General features: G+C 33.3%; 1 pseudogene; it reads right to left on the bottom strand.

The window, feature by feature from the left end:
* Window positions 1–6519: 6519 nt before the first annotated feature.
* Window positions 6520–13994, bottom strand: LOC113787104 (uncharacterized; annotated as a pseudogene).
* Window positions 13995–14387: the final 393 nt, after the last annotated feature.

Genomic DNA, 14387 nt, shown 5'->3' with positions numbered 1-14387 from the left:
TATATATATATATATATATATATAAATAATGTGTTTGTTCATGCTCTAATAATCACATTTATTCATTCGATAGTGCCTTAAAAGTTTTTCGAGCTCAAAGAGGTGCTAAAGTGTCGAAGCAAAAGTCTAATAACATTACATGGATCCCAATAAAGTGCCCTCGTCAAACAAATAACATCGACTGTGGGTACTACGTATTGAGATTCATGAAGGAGATTGTTGAGAAGAATAAAACTATTATCCCAGAAACGGTACGGTATTTTCATTATATGATTTTCATATATAAATTATCTATATATTTGATACTAACTTAATATAATATGTTCAATTTTTATATTGCAGTACTTTGACAATTCCAGTCCATCATATTCTGAGGAAGATCTGATGGAATTAAAGGAAGGCTGGTGTCAGTATGTGCTTGACATGCAAATTATTTGATTTTCTGGGAAATAGCTTGCTGCTGGGCAAGGGATCTGAATATTATATGGTAGCTAGTGCATATTATGTTAGTTATTATATGTAAATGATCATAGGACACAATATATGAACATGCATATGGATCTGAATGTAGTTAATTAGGTTGTAAATTAGGTTGTAAATTAGGTTATATATATGTATCTGAATGTAGTTAATTAGGTTGTAAATTATAGAGTTACAGAGTTACATATATGTTAATTAAGTTACAGAGTTATGTTTTCTGTTCTACTGATTGTGTGAACTGCTTATGGTATTTGAATATATTTTGTTGTTGTGTGCACTGATTGTGAACTTATTTTGGATCAAAATAATTTTGGATACAAAGATAAAAGACAGTGCTTTCTAAAAAAAATGCCATAAAAAGCTAAAAAGCGCTTTTCATTTCAAATATCTAATTTAAAGCGTTTAAAAAAAAACACATTTTACAGCGCTTTTTTTCAAAAGCGCTGTAAAATGTTTTTGTAAAGCGCTATAATGGTGTACATTTTACAGCGCTTTTTTTAGAAAGCGCTGTAAAATGTACAACAAAGCGTTGTAAAATGTACAACAAAGCGTTGTAAAATGCAACCCATAATTTCATATAATGGGTGTGCATTTTACAGCGCTTTTGTTAGAAAGCGCTCTAAAAGCAGACCCATAACTCATATAATGGGTGTGCATTTTACAGCGCTTTTTTGAAAAAGCGCTGTGAAATGTGCATAACAAGCGCGCGTTATATTTACATGTTTTATAGCGCTTTTTTAAAAGCGCTGTTGTATCTTTTACAGCGCTCGATTCCACAGCGCTTTTTTTTTTTTGAAAAAGCGCTGTAAAATGCAGTTTTTCGCGTAGTATACAAAGATATTTACAATAATAGTGTTCATTGTGTTGTTAACTCTCATTTTATTGATCACATCCCCAACATTGATCTAGGAGGAACTACTATTATTCAAAAAAATTGATAAAAACCGTGAAGAAGTTTCTGACTCAATTAATTTTGGAGAATCAGAAACCATTCCAAAGATACTTGAGGAATATGAGGTCCAACATAAACATGATCCTAAAACTATAATTCATGAGGTCTTTTGTTCTAGCTTATTTAATTCAGCGAACACAAATAATCTACAAGAAGACCAATATCCAAATATGCATATCGTTAGTTCTTAGAGTGATGAGCTATTAGAGGAGAACAATGTTCAAAACTATCAAATCTCTTTTGATTTAGAAGTCAATTCAAAAGTTATGGTGTTGAGTTTGTGATGAGGATATAGAATGCATAACCAAGGAAGGAAGCATAGAGGATATTCAATGTATTTGAACTCCAATGACAAGAGCAAGGTCAAAGAAGACAAATTATATTTTAAATAACTTGATAATCACTTTATTTGAAGCAAGTACAACTCATGAAGAATTGAAGTCCAATATAGTCAATTGCTTAATTCAAATTGAAGAAGTTAAGAAATGAAGGTTGCATCTCTGTGTTATCAAATATTAATATTAGTTTTAACTAAGTAGTAGATTGAATTAGTAAGAAAATTCGGGTCTAATTGTAAAAACTTGAGTTATGCCAAATTTAGAGAACTTGTAAGGAGGTGTCACTATAAAAGGAAAACCATTATTTTATTCAAGGCAAGTTTTGAACAATATTTTTGTGAGACTTTGCTCTCTAGAGTTCTTGAAAGAATTCACTTTGAACTTATTAAGGTTGTTAATCCTTGTGGCGTTCTTTTTGGCTTATCAATACCTAGATTGTGGCTCCATTGCGTTCTTGGATTGGTTGTTTAATTATAATTTTTCAGTTTCCTTTACATCAAAATTCTAATAAAATTATTTTTTATCAATTCTCTTGTTCAGTAACCTGTGATCATATCTCGAGTTCTACATACTCTTTTTCGGTGATTCAATAGTCTAACTTGCATTTCTGAACGTCGACTTTTATCTCATTTTGAATTGTTCGATTCTGAGTTTCGTAGCTTTGGTTATCGCGTTCTCCAACAAAACATGATTTTGACTACTATATGTAACTTTCCAACCTAGAACAGGATCATATCAATCTAACTTATCCAAATGTTATTGTTATTGATGATAATTTACATCTCATGATTCCTCGAGACTTGGAGATATTGTGGGATTTAAAAAAAAATAGAGATGCTAGTGAAACAAGTCATACAAAAAAGGATGTTATAGCATATAACTTTCGCTCTACTTAGTAAAGAGTCTTAAGAGAATACAACAAATTACTCTACTACTAGTAAAGAGCCTTTTACGTGATTTTTAATGTAAGGAAAAAGAATATAAAATAGGATGTTCTAGTATATAACTTTCGCATAAGAGTTAGAAAATATGTATGATTTGATTAACCTTTTTGACATTTTTTCTTTTCTAGATTAGGTTAGGTTTATGTTCCCCAATTGTTTTCCTTTTCTTTTTAATAAATTGTTAGCTTAAGAAAAAAAGTTAGAGAAGACATTACAAGTCATCAAAATATGTCATAGCACTTCTGATAAGGATCTCAAGAGCATGAAGATGATCCATATTTTAATAAATTAGGATAAACTTTATATATTTTAATTTGGTTTGTATTAATTCTTAGTTTGCTTTGATTTGGAATTGTAATAGTTTTATTATTGATTTAGTTTTTGTTATGTGTAAGTGAAGATACTTTTCTTACTTACATTAAGTTTATTTTAGAAAAAAAAATAAGATGTAAGACTAATATGGGCCTAGAGAATGCTGTCACTTATGACCCATTTAGGTTTAGAGATAGACTTAGTATAAATAAGCATTTGTAACCTCATGGAGGGCAGATTTTGATTATTATTTTTGTGAGGCTTTGCTCTCTAGAGTTCTTGAAAGAATTCATCTTGAACTTATCAAGGCTGTTAATCCTTGTGGCGTTCTTTTTGGCTTATCAATCTCAAGATTGTGGCGCCATTTTGTTCCTTTGTTTCGTTGCTGAATAATAATATTGAGTTTCCTTTACATCAAATCCTAATACTCCAATTCTTTCAATTTTCGTAATCAGTAACCAGCGTTCATATCTCGAGTTCTATATATTGTTTTTCGGTGATTCAAAAGCCTAACTTGCGTTTCAGAACGTCATCTTTCACCTCGATTTGGAATCGGCCGAATCAGAGTTTCGCAGTGCCGTTTATCGCGTTCTCCAGCCATACGCGATTTTCACTCAAATTTGTAAGTTTCCGACCTAGAACGATCTTTAAAGTGAACTATGACTATTAGGATCATATCAACTTCCAATGTGGTTAAAACAAAGCTCTTGGAAGTGAATTACTGCAAAAATGGGAGTTATGATGGATGTTTCACTTCCAATGTGGTTTTCTTGTCATCTGGGGTGTTTGAAATAGATAAAGATCGTCTACCTTTAGTTTCTTTACATTTATCTCTATTTCTCTTTGCATTTGTTTTCTTTTTAATTGTTCTCAACTCGTTCTAAATATCACTTTTATTTTATCCTAAAATTTATTTAAAGTTACTCAATCGGCTAAAGGTAAGGAAGCCAACTTAATTGAATTAAACAAACCAAAGCAATTATTGATTGATTTGATTTGTTTCAAATCTAATAAATTTATAATAAAATATCTTTATCTTTAAAATGTCAATTTGATTATAAATTGAATCAAACCAATCGAACAACTTATTTTTTTGTTACAAGTTTTTTCTTTTAGAGATATTGCATTTTGAACTCATTCAATTCCTTTCATATGGATGTAGATAACATGTTGCACATAAGAATGATAACACAACACCCACTTACTGGTACTCATCTTAATCCATCTTGATTTGCGCGAAAAAAAATTGCTTTGATTGAGTGCAGATTTTTCACGATATTAAAACTTCAGGGTTAGTGCGGAGACGAGTTTTAAGGTATTGATATTTACCTCACACCTGCTCAAGAACATGTTCTGCTAGTAATATTATTGTTATTTTTAAATTTTATATACATATACAGTATATTTAATATTTTTAAAATATTAAAAGTTATAATTTTTTTATAAAAAATATTTTAATATTTTTTTTAATTTTATTATTGTATAATAATAATAATTATTTTTATATTAATTATAATAAATATAATTTTTAAATTAATTATTTTATATATATATATGAAATGAGTGCTGATACAAGATGAAAAAAACTGAAACCTTTCACAAGTGGAAATAAAAACTTAAATTTTAACCCCCAATAAAAAACAAAAATGAATGTGAATTTTTTCAATTAATCATGTGCAAGAACAAAACCCACATTTGTCCCCACCTAGTTGCACATGGATTGTGATGCTGCTTGATATATAGAACTCCGTGTGGGGATTCAATTTGATTTTTATTTTAGTTATTTAATCATTGTCATTTATATATATTTTTTAGGTAAAAGTCAATAAATTTGTAATCCGATAGTATAGCTAATTTTCATACTCTTATTTATCAATATGTAACAATTTTCTTTGTATATATGATTGATTATTATTATTTTTGATTGGAATTGTTATTATTAATATATGATGTAAGTTGTATCCATGACGATTAATATTGTCGCGGCCTAAAATTTCGAGTGTTTCTCGAATTCAATGGAGTCGCCACCAAAATTTATTTTAAAATAGGGAAAATATTGGAAAACCCTTAAAAATAGAAAAAAAAAATAAATAGTCTTTGAAACCAAATTTTGAATTCGGGAGTCGATTATGCGTAAGGAATGTATTAACACCCTACGACATCCGTTAAAACAACGGTTACCTATAATTAATTGTGCAAAATTAATTTAACTTAAGTATAATTATTTATCTTTATTATTAAATATGAATAACGATTATTATTATTATTATATAAATATGATTTTGGAATAAATGTGTTCAAGGAATAAAAAAACAAAAATAAAATAAAAAATTTAAGGCGCTTGACAAGAATGCGATCTTGCTCCTACGTATCTCCTGGTGCGATTGAGAAATTCAAGCTACGTAGTTCTTAATGTAGAAAATGTTGATGTGTTGGTTTTTTTTTTAACGAAAATGGGTTTTGTTATATTTAAAAAAATGTTTTGACAAGAAAAGCAAATAAATTTGTTTGACTTAAAAAAATATTTTGAAATACGAGTTTTAGGGCTATCAAGTTGTACAACTTGTGTCCCAAAACTCAAAGAATAAAGAAGATGTCACATCTAATTTAATCCTCTAAAAATATTTTATTATTCTCGATTTTTTAAAATTGAGTTTCGAAACCACCAAGTAGTACAACTTGTGTTTTAACAACTCGAAGATAAAAAAAAAAGGTCATGTCTAAATAATCAAATTTAAAAAAGTCGATTTAACATTTAATTATTTATAAAAATAAATTTTAGAATTATCAGGTTGTAACAATTTGCGTCCTAAAAAAGATTAAAAAAAATGTCTCATCTAATTAACCCTTCAAATTCAATTATAAATTATCTTTGCCTTTTTTTTTTAAATAAATAAAAAAAATTAAAAATTGATGTTAAATATTAAATAAGTTTAAATAGTTCTACGAAATAAAATCAGTAGTAAACACAAAAAAAGCAAAAAAAATGGTAAAAAGATATATGGACTTGTAATATGATCTATTAAATAAATAAACATTTTAATAATAATAAAAAAAATATTCATATGTGAGCTCTTTCAAAATAACTTTTAACTAAATAATTGATTGAAACAAAATTCATTTTGGTATTAAATAGCACAATTCAAAGTTAAAAAGAAAATCGATTAATATCACTCATAAAATAAATGATGTTTATTATCATTTAATTATATTTGTAATTATTTTATAATAAAAGGGAAATTAAATAGAAATCAAACAAGAAATTTTATTAATTAAATGGAAATAAGTTATGGGAATATAATGACTAGCAAGGCTATAATGACTAGCTAATAGCAAAGCAAAGTCTCGTGAACAGCCTGGTAGCAGCCGTTCATACAGGCTGGCAAGCAAGCGTGCTTTCCTAAAGCCTATCAACAAAAAAAGCAAACTTGGCACAAATTGAAAAATCTGAAGCTAAGCATCCAGTAGAAAATAAAACCAATTTTAAGCTTTACTATCACAACTAAAATGATCTCAACCAAAATCAACATCCTCACAAACAAAATAAAATTTCATCTTTTAAATAAACCAACTCTAGTTTCAAATTTTAGCTTCCAATCTAATAATATAATGTTCGAAAAACAGCAACCATGAAGATAATGAGAAGATACATGCCTTTTTAGATATCGGTGAAGACATATACGATGGTGTGCGGTGGAAGTTGGGACGGTGATGCCTTTCGTTTCTTCTTCTTCTCTTTCTTTTTATGTGTTTTTTATCAGTATTAATCTCAGATCCCTCCCCCTTTTTGAAATTTGATAGGGCGTATATATAGAGTTTTTTTTATTTGTTTATTTGTTTTCTTGCTTGCCTTGGTCCTTCTCCATCAATGTCATGTTTGATGTTTCGTTTTCTTTGTTCATCATCTGCAAGAATAATAATTGCCCTAATCTGAAGCGCTTATCCCTAACTTTTGCATGGACCGCTTTTTCAAGTTTTCAATCCATCGGGATGCTCTAGTTTTTGCCTAGGTCGCCTTTTCAGGTTTTCAACCTAGCGAGCCCATCATTTTTTTTAAGCATAATATTTTTTGACTGCATCTGAATTTATTGGAAGTGGAAGGTCATCTCCATCCATTTCTGCGAGTAGTAGAGCTCCTCCAGAAAAAGTTTTTTTCACAACATATGGTCCTTCGTAATTTGGGGTCCACTTTCCACGAAAATCTTTTTTTATGGGCAATATTTTCTTTAACACCAAGTCCCCTTCTTGAAACTCTCGAGGACGAACTTTTTTCTCGCATGCCTTTTTAAGTCTTTTTTGATATAGCTAGCCGTGACATAGAGCTATCATTCTTTTTTCTTCTATGAGATTTAATTGATCAAATCGTGATTGAACCCACTTAGCCTCTTCCAATTTTGTTTCCATCAAGACTCTGATCGAGGGAATTTCAACTTCAATGGGAAGTACCGCTTGCATTCCATACACCAATGAGAAAGGAGTTGCCCCTGTTGAGGTACGAACAGAGGTTCTATAGCCATGTAATGCAAAGGGACACATTTCATGCCAATCCTTATATGTCTCCACCATCTTTTGTATAATCTTCTTGATATTCTTATTTGCTGCTTCTACAGCCCCATTCATTTTTGGACGATATGGCGAAAAATTATGATGCTGAATTTTGAAACTATCACACAACTCCTTCATCATTTTATTATTCAGATTAGTCGCATTGTCAGTGATTATCTTATTTGGTAAGACATATCGACAAATCAATTCTCTTTTGATGAATTTAACAACCACACTTCTCGTCACATTGGCATAAGAAGCGGCTTCAACCCATTTTGTGAAGTAATCAATAGCTACCAGGATAAATCGGTGACCATTGGAAGCTTTTGGCTCGATGAGTCCAATAACACCCATCCCCCACATTGAAAACGGCCATGGTGATGTTAAAACATTCAAAGAGGTGGGCGGTACATGTACTTTATCAGCATATATTTGACATTTATGACATTTCTTTACGTAACTAAAGCAATCAGATTCCATAGTCAACCAATAATAGCCAGCCCTCAAGATTTTTCTTGCCATTGCGTGTCCATTTGCATGAGTTCCAAAAGAACCTTCGTGAACCTATTGAATGATCTTTTTTGCTCCTGCTTTATCCACACATCTGAAGAGAACCATATCATGATTCCTCTTATAAAGCACGTCACCATTTAAGAAGAAGTTCATTGACAACCTCCTCAAAACCCTATTGTCATTCTTTGAAATACCTGATGGATATTCCCTATTCTTTACATAGGATTTGATATCATAAAACCATGGTTTGTTATCAAGCTATTCTTCTATCGATAAGCAATATGCTGGCTTATCCTTTTGTTGAATTTTTATGACAGGCACATCCTGACCAACGCTTATTTTGAACATTGATGGTAATGTGGCCAACGCATCAGCCAATTGGTTTTCTTCTCGAGGAATATGGTGAAAAGTGATATGCTCGAAGTTTTCTACCAATTCTTTGATATGTGTATGATACGTAACCAATTTGGAATCTCGAGTTTCCTACTCTCCTTTAGTTTGATGGATAACCAAAGATGAGTCTCCATATACCTCAAAAAAATTTATCTTTGACTCAATGGCTGCTTTAATGCCCATGACACATGCTTCATATTCTACAATATTGTTTGTGCAATCAAAACACAATCTAGCCGTAAATGGAGTAAACTGGTTCTCCGGAGAAATCAAAATTGCTCCAATTCCATGACCTAACGCGTTAGAAGCACCATCAAACACTAGCGTCCATTTTTCTTTATCAGGTGATTCATTCTCTTCAAATAAAGTCATGATGCCTTCATCAAGGAATTCACACTGCATTGATTGATAATCTTCTACAGGTTGTTGGGCCAAATACTCTGCTAGGGCACTTCCTTTTATAGCTTTTTGTGTAACGTATACCAAATTGTATTCTGATAGCAACATCTGCCAACGGACAATCCTTCCAGTAAGAGTAGGTTTCTCAAATATGTACTTAATTGGGTCCATTTTAGACACCAACCAAGTTGTATGACATAACATGTATTGCCTCAACCGACGAGCAGCCCATGCTAATGCGCAACATGTTCGTTCAAGCAGTGAATACCTTGTTTCATAGCTGGTGAACTTTTTGCTCAAATAATAAATAGCATGTTCTTTCTTACCAGATTCGTCATGCTGCCCCAGTACACAACCCATTGACTCGTCAAGTACTGTTAAGTACATAATAAGTGGTTTTCCAGGAACTGAAGGCACTAATATTGGAGGTTTTGACAATTATTGCTTAATCTTTTCGAAAGCTTTTTGACAATTCTCATTCCATTCAACCTTTTGGTCTTTGCGCAACAACTTGAAAATTGGCTCGCATGTAGCGGTGAGATGCGATATGAACCTGGCAATGTAATTCAATCTGCCCAAAAAGCCACAAACTTCTTTTTCCGTGCATGGAGCGGGCATATCTTGTATTGCTTTTACTTTATCTGGATCCCCTTCTATCCCTTTTTGACTAACGATAAACCCAAGTAACTTGCCTGATCTTACAACAAAAGTGCATTTAGAAGGGTTTAAACGGAGTTTGAACTTCCTTAGTCACACAAATAACTTTTGAAGGTTAACAACATGGTCTTCTTCGGTTCGAGATTTTGCAATCATATCGTCAACATAAACCTCTATTTCTTTATGCATCATGTCATGAAACAAAGTTACCATTGCCCTTTGGTAGGTTGCGCCAGCATTCTTCAATCCAAATGGCATCACTTTGTAACAGAAAGTCCCCCATTGTGGAATGAATGTAGTTTTCTCCATATCTTTGGGAGCCATCTTAATTTGATTATATCCTGAGAAACCATCCATGAAGGAGAAAAGAGAATATTGAGCAGTGCTATCTACTAGGACATCAATGTGAGGCAAAGGAAAATCATCTTTTGGACTAGCTTTATTTAAATCCCGATAATCAACACACATTCGAACTTTTCCATCTTTCTTTGGAACTGGAACAATGTTAGCAACCCATTGAGGATATTTTGCCACAGCAAAGAAACCAGCATCAAATTGTTTCTTGACTTCTTCTCTAATTTTAAGTGACATATTAGGCCTCATCCTCCTCAATTTCTGCTTAATTGGAGCACATTCAGGCTTGAGTGGTAGCTTGTGTTCAACTATATTAGTGTCTAGCTCAGGCATATCCTGATATGACCATGCAAAGACATCCACATAATCAAATAAAAGTTTTACCAGCTTTTCTCGTTCACTTTCTTTCATAGACATACCAATTTTAACTTCTTTCTTATCATGCTCAGTCTCTAAATTGATCACCTCAAAAGGTTCTTGATAGGGTTGGATTATCTTAGCTTCCTGTTCAATTAACCTTTCTAGTTATGGGGGAGGCTCACAATCGTCTTCACAATCCTCATCAGCGTGATTAATTGGGTGTTCAAAATTACAAGAAAGTGTTCTAACGCTACTATTTTCAACATATTCATTTTTGAATCTGCATGGTTTAAATTAAGAAGAAAAAGGAAAAAAGAAATATGAATAAAGATTGCCAAAGAAAAAGAAAAGAGAAAAACAAAAACCACTAGAGAATTCAAAAATGCATTTATTGATAATAAGTACGGAATTGAAATACATGTGCCATATTAGTTATCCTTATAGCCTTGGGTAGAGCAAAAGGAATTAAAATACACAATTACTTTGAACATGAATTAACAAACACGGGAAACTCGATGATCTTCCAATTATTGAGATTGGTATTTGGAGAACAAGGGTACACCAATTTGAGGGTATCATCATCAACACGATCCTCTTCTACAACAGCCACTTGATCAGCATATATCATTCCAGCGCTTTGAAAAGTTTGATGAATGTCACAAATATGGATCTTTTGTGAATTTGGTACCCGATTTTCCCAACGAGCTAGCTTGCTTTCTTGTTTTTCTTTTACAGCATTCTCTTGATCGGCTTGGTAGGTACATATCTCAACCCGTACTTATCCTTCTTTTCTGGTATTTCTATCAATTTCCCGAATTTAACAAAAGCTCCTCCTTCCAACATGGATTTTGTAAACTTCAATGATGTGGTAGATAGTTTTGGTTCTTTTAAACGAAATCCTTCACCCATGAAGATAGCATTGGCAATTTCTAATGCTTGGAAGAAAGTCTCAATGGCTTCCTCTGCTTCTTCAATGTATCCCATAGAAGATAGATGATTCACTATCATATCTTCTTTCCCAGATATTATCACCAGCTTATTGTTCACTATAAACTTTAGCTTTTGATGGAGAGTGGATGTTACTGCTCCAGCAGCGTGAATCCACGGTCTCCCTAAAAGGCAACTATACGCCCGCTTAATATCCATCACTTGGAAGGTTATTCCAAAGTTATGAGGTCCGATTTGAATCGGAAGGTCAATCTCTCCAACAACTTGTCTTCTGGATCCATCAAACGCTTTCACCACCATAGTACTTGGCTCCAAGCAAGCCCCGTCAACAAATAGTTTTGATAGTGTTGATTTTGGCATGGCATTTAACGATGAACCGTTATCAATTAGCACTCGATCAAGAATATGGTCATGACACCTAACAGAGATATGTAGTGTTTTATTATGCTCCATCCCCTCAGCTGGTAATTCAACATCGCTAAAACTCAAACTGCTACTAGCGATGATATTACCGACAACCCCATCATATTGGTCGATAGTGATATCATGAGTAACATGAGCCTCATTTAAAATTTTCATCAGTGCCCTTCTGTGCGCTTCAGAGTTTAATAACAAAGAAAGAATAGATATCTTGGAAGGGGTTTGATTTAGTTGATCTACCACCTTATACTCATTTTGCTTTATAAACTTCAAAAATTCATTAGCTTCTTCTGTAGGCACCGTCTTTTTGCAAATTTCTGGTCCTTTTATGGCATGATACACAACCTCTTTCCCCTTTTTTCCATGACCTTCCTTTTTCCTGAGTTGTTCCTGAAATATTGGTGACATCAATACCTTGATGTTTAGAGCTATCGCCTAATTGGGGGTTGACTAAATGGGATGTGACTTCATAACTCCATGGTACCGCCCTGTTATTTTCATAAGGAAAAGAGGTTGGTGTTTGGACAATAATTGCATTTTTCCTACTATGAGTTGGCTTAGGATTCTCTTTTCTATAGAGGATTTCCAATGGTCTTGGAAAAGATCTATCATTTTCCATGCATGACTCTATGGTTGACACATAATCATCTTTTGTGTACTGGTCTATCTCTTCTTCAATGAGATTGACAGCGGCATCTCTGTGACCCGGCAAAGGATTATTCCCTACGTTGGGATTGTCTTCCTTGAAGGTAAGCATTTTGAATTAATAAATTCTTGCACTTTAGTTTTTAAGGCTTGACAATCTTCGACGAAATGCCCTACAACTCCGGCATGGTATTCACATTTGACGTTTGGATTATACCATTTAGGGAATGGTGGTTCTAGAGGTTTCATTGGCCTCAGGACTACCATTGAATTTTGAAGTAAGTGAGGCAACAATTGACTGTAGGTGACGGGAATTGGGTCAAAACGGTTTATTCTTTTTTCTCGATTGGCAGGTGGTCTGTAGTGATTTGAGATTGGATTTTGGTTCCATTGACTTTGTTGGAAAAATGCGGTAGGTGGTGGTTGATAAAAAGGTGGTCTTGAAGGGTGATATTGAGGGTATGAAGCTTGTGTGGTTGCGGCCGCATATGGATAAGGAATGTAAGGAGTTTGTGGTATCGGGGGCTGGAAGTTTGGGGGTTGATAAGAATTGATGGGTGGAAAATAGGAGACTCTGGGATTTACAATTACAGCGTTAGCGTCCCCTTCTTTCTTTTCTGTGAAGGTCGCTTGGGGTCTTTTTATGTCAGTTGCTGCACATACAATCTTGCCACTCCTCATCCCATTTTCTATCATTTCTCCTATCATGACAAGGTCAGAAAAGTTTGATGACATACTCTCAATCATCTTATCATAAAAAGGCGAATAGAGAGTATCCATAAACATACCAACCATTTCTCTTTCAGATAAAGGAGGTTCTACTTGTGATGCCATTTCCCTCCGCCGTTGCGCGTATTCTTTGAAAGCTTCGTTGTCATTTTTCAATGAATTTTGCAATTGCATCCTATCAGGGGCCATGTCAATGTTGTACATGTATTGCCTCAAGAAGGCATCAGCCAAGTCTTTCCACGAACGAATACGACTTCGCTCAAGATGCATATACCAACTTAACGATGCCCCACTCAAACTATATTGAAAAAAATGAATGAGAAGTTTATCGTTATGAGCATGAGAATCCATTTTTCTGCAATACATAGTTAGATGATTTTTAGGACATGTGTTGCCTTTGTATTTTTCAAAGCCAGGAACCTTGAATTTTGGAGGGATAGTTACATCAAGAACCAAACACATGTCGAAAGCTTCGAGACCATAAACATTATTCCCCTTAATTGCTTTTATTCGTTCTTCTAAGACATGGAATTTTTCTTTTGATTGTGTATCATCCCCAATGTGAGGTTGATGCCAATTCCCATTAGCATCAAAATGGGGCACTTGAGTTACACTATATGGAATATTTTTTGTGGGTATAGTGTTTTGGGGTGGCACATAGCCCAGATGAGGTGTGATTTGTGATTGGTTTAAGTTTTGGGGATTGACAGCTGAGTGGTTTTGGTTATTTTCTATGGGTTTGATGACTACATGCGGAGTATAACCAGGCGGGAGACCATATATAGGAAATTGCATAGTTGCAGTGCGGAATTGTTGGTTAGTCGGGGTAAAACCCGGTGGATGAGAAGGAGTAGTTTGGTGTTCTTCATTTACAATTGGAGGATCCCCATCTGTATTCTCCTTCCTTGCCAAAGCATGTATAGCTTCTAAGATTCGATCAACCTTTTCCTTCAGTTGGTTGACATCCGCTCTTATCACCCCTTGGTTTTGCTCGAGTTCATCCATGATCTTGGAATTCACGCGCGTTCGATAAGGGTGTCGGGGAATCAGCTTTATTGATTTTTTTTTCTCTGTTTTTTTATATTAAAAAAAATAAAAATAAATAAAATTTCTATGAGTATTAAAATATGAATGTGATGGAAAAGAAATAAATTAGTTAATTATGATAGTTGGATAGTGGGGAATCATGCGCCTTAGGTAATAGCAAGAACAAATTATTAGTGAAGAAAATATGAGGACTGGAAATCAAAATAGAAAATCCTTCATTGATAAGAAAAAGAGTACATCATGATTCAAATTAAAAACTACATTGACTATGGGATTTCAATCTTCTCTTTTAATAGGACAACCAATCTTCTCCTCCAATTCTTCTATCAATTTTTTGCAATATTCAACGAA

Source organism: Cicer arietinum, chromosome 6 (genome assembly GCF_000331145.2).
Source record: "Cicer arietinum cultivar CDC Frontier isolate Library 1 chromosome 6, Cicar.CDCFrontier_v2.0, whole genome shotgun sequence".
In the NCBI taxonomy this organism is placed as follows: domain Eukaryota; kingdom Viridiplantae; phylum Streptophyta; class Magnoliopsida; order Fabales; family Fabaceae; genus Cicer; species Cicer arietinum.
Note: the sequence above shows the minus strand (reverse complement) of the source record. Positions and strands in the feature narration are given on the sequence as shown.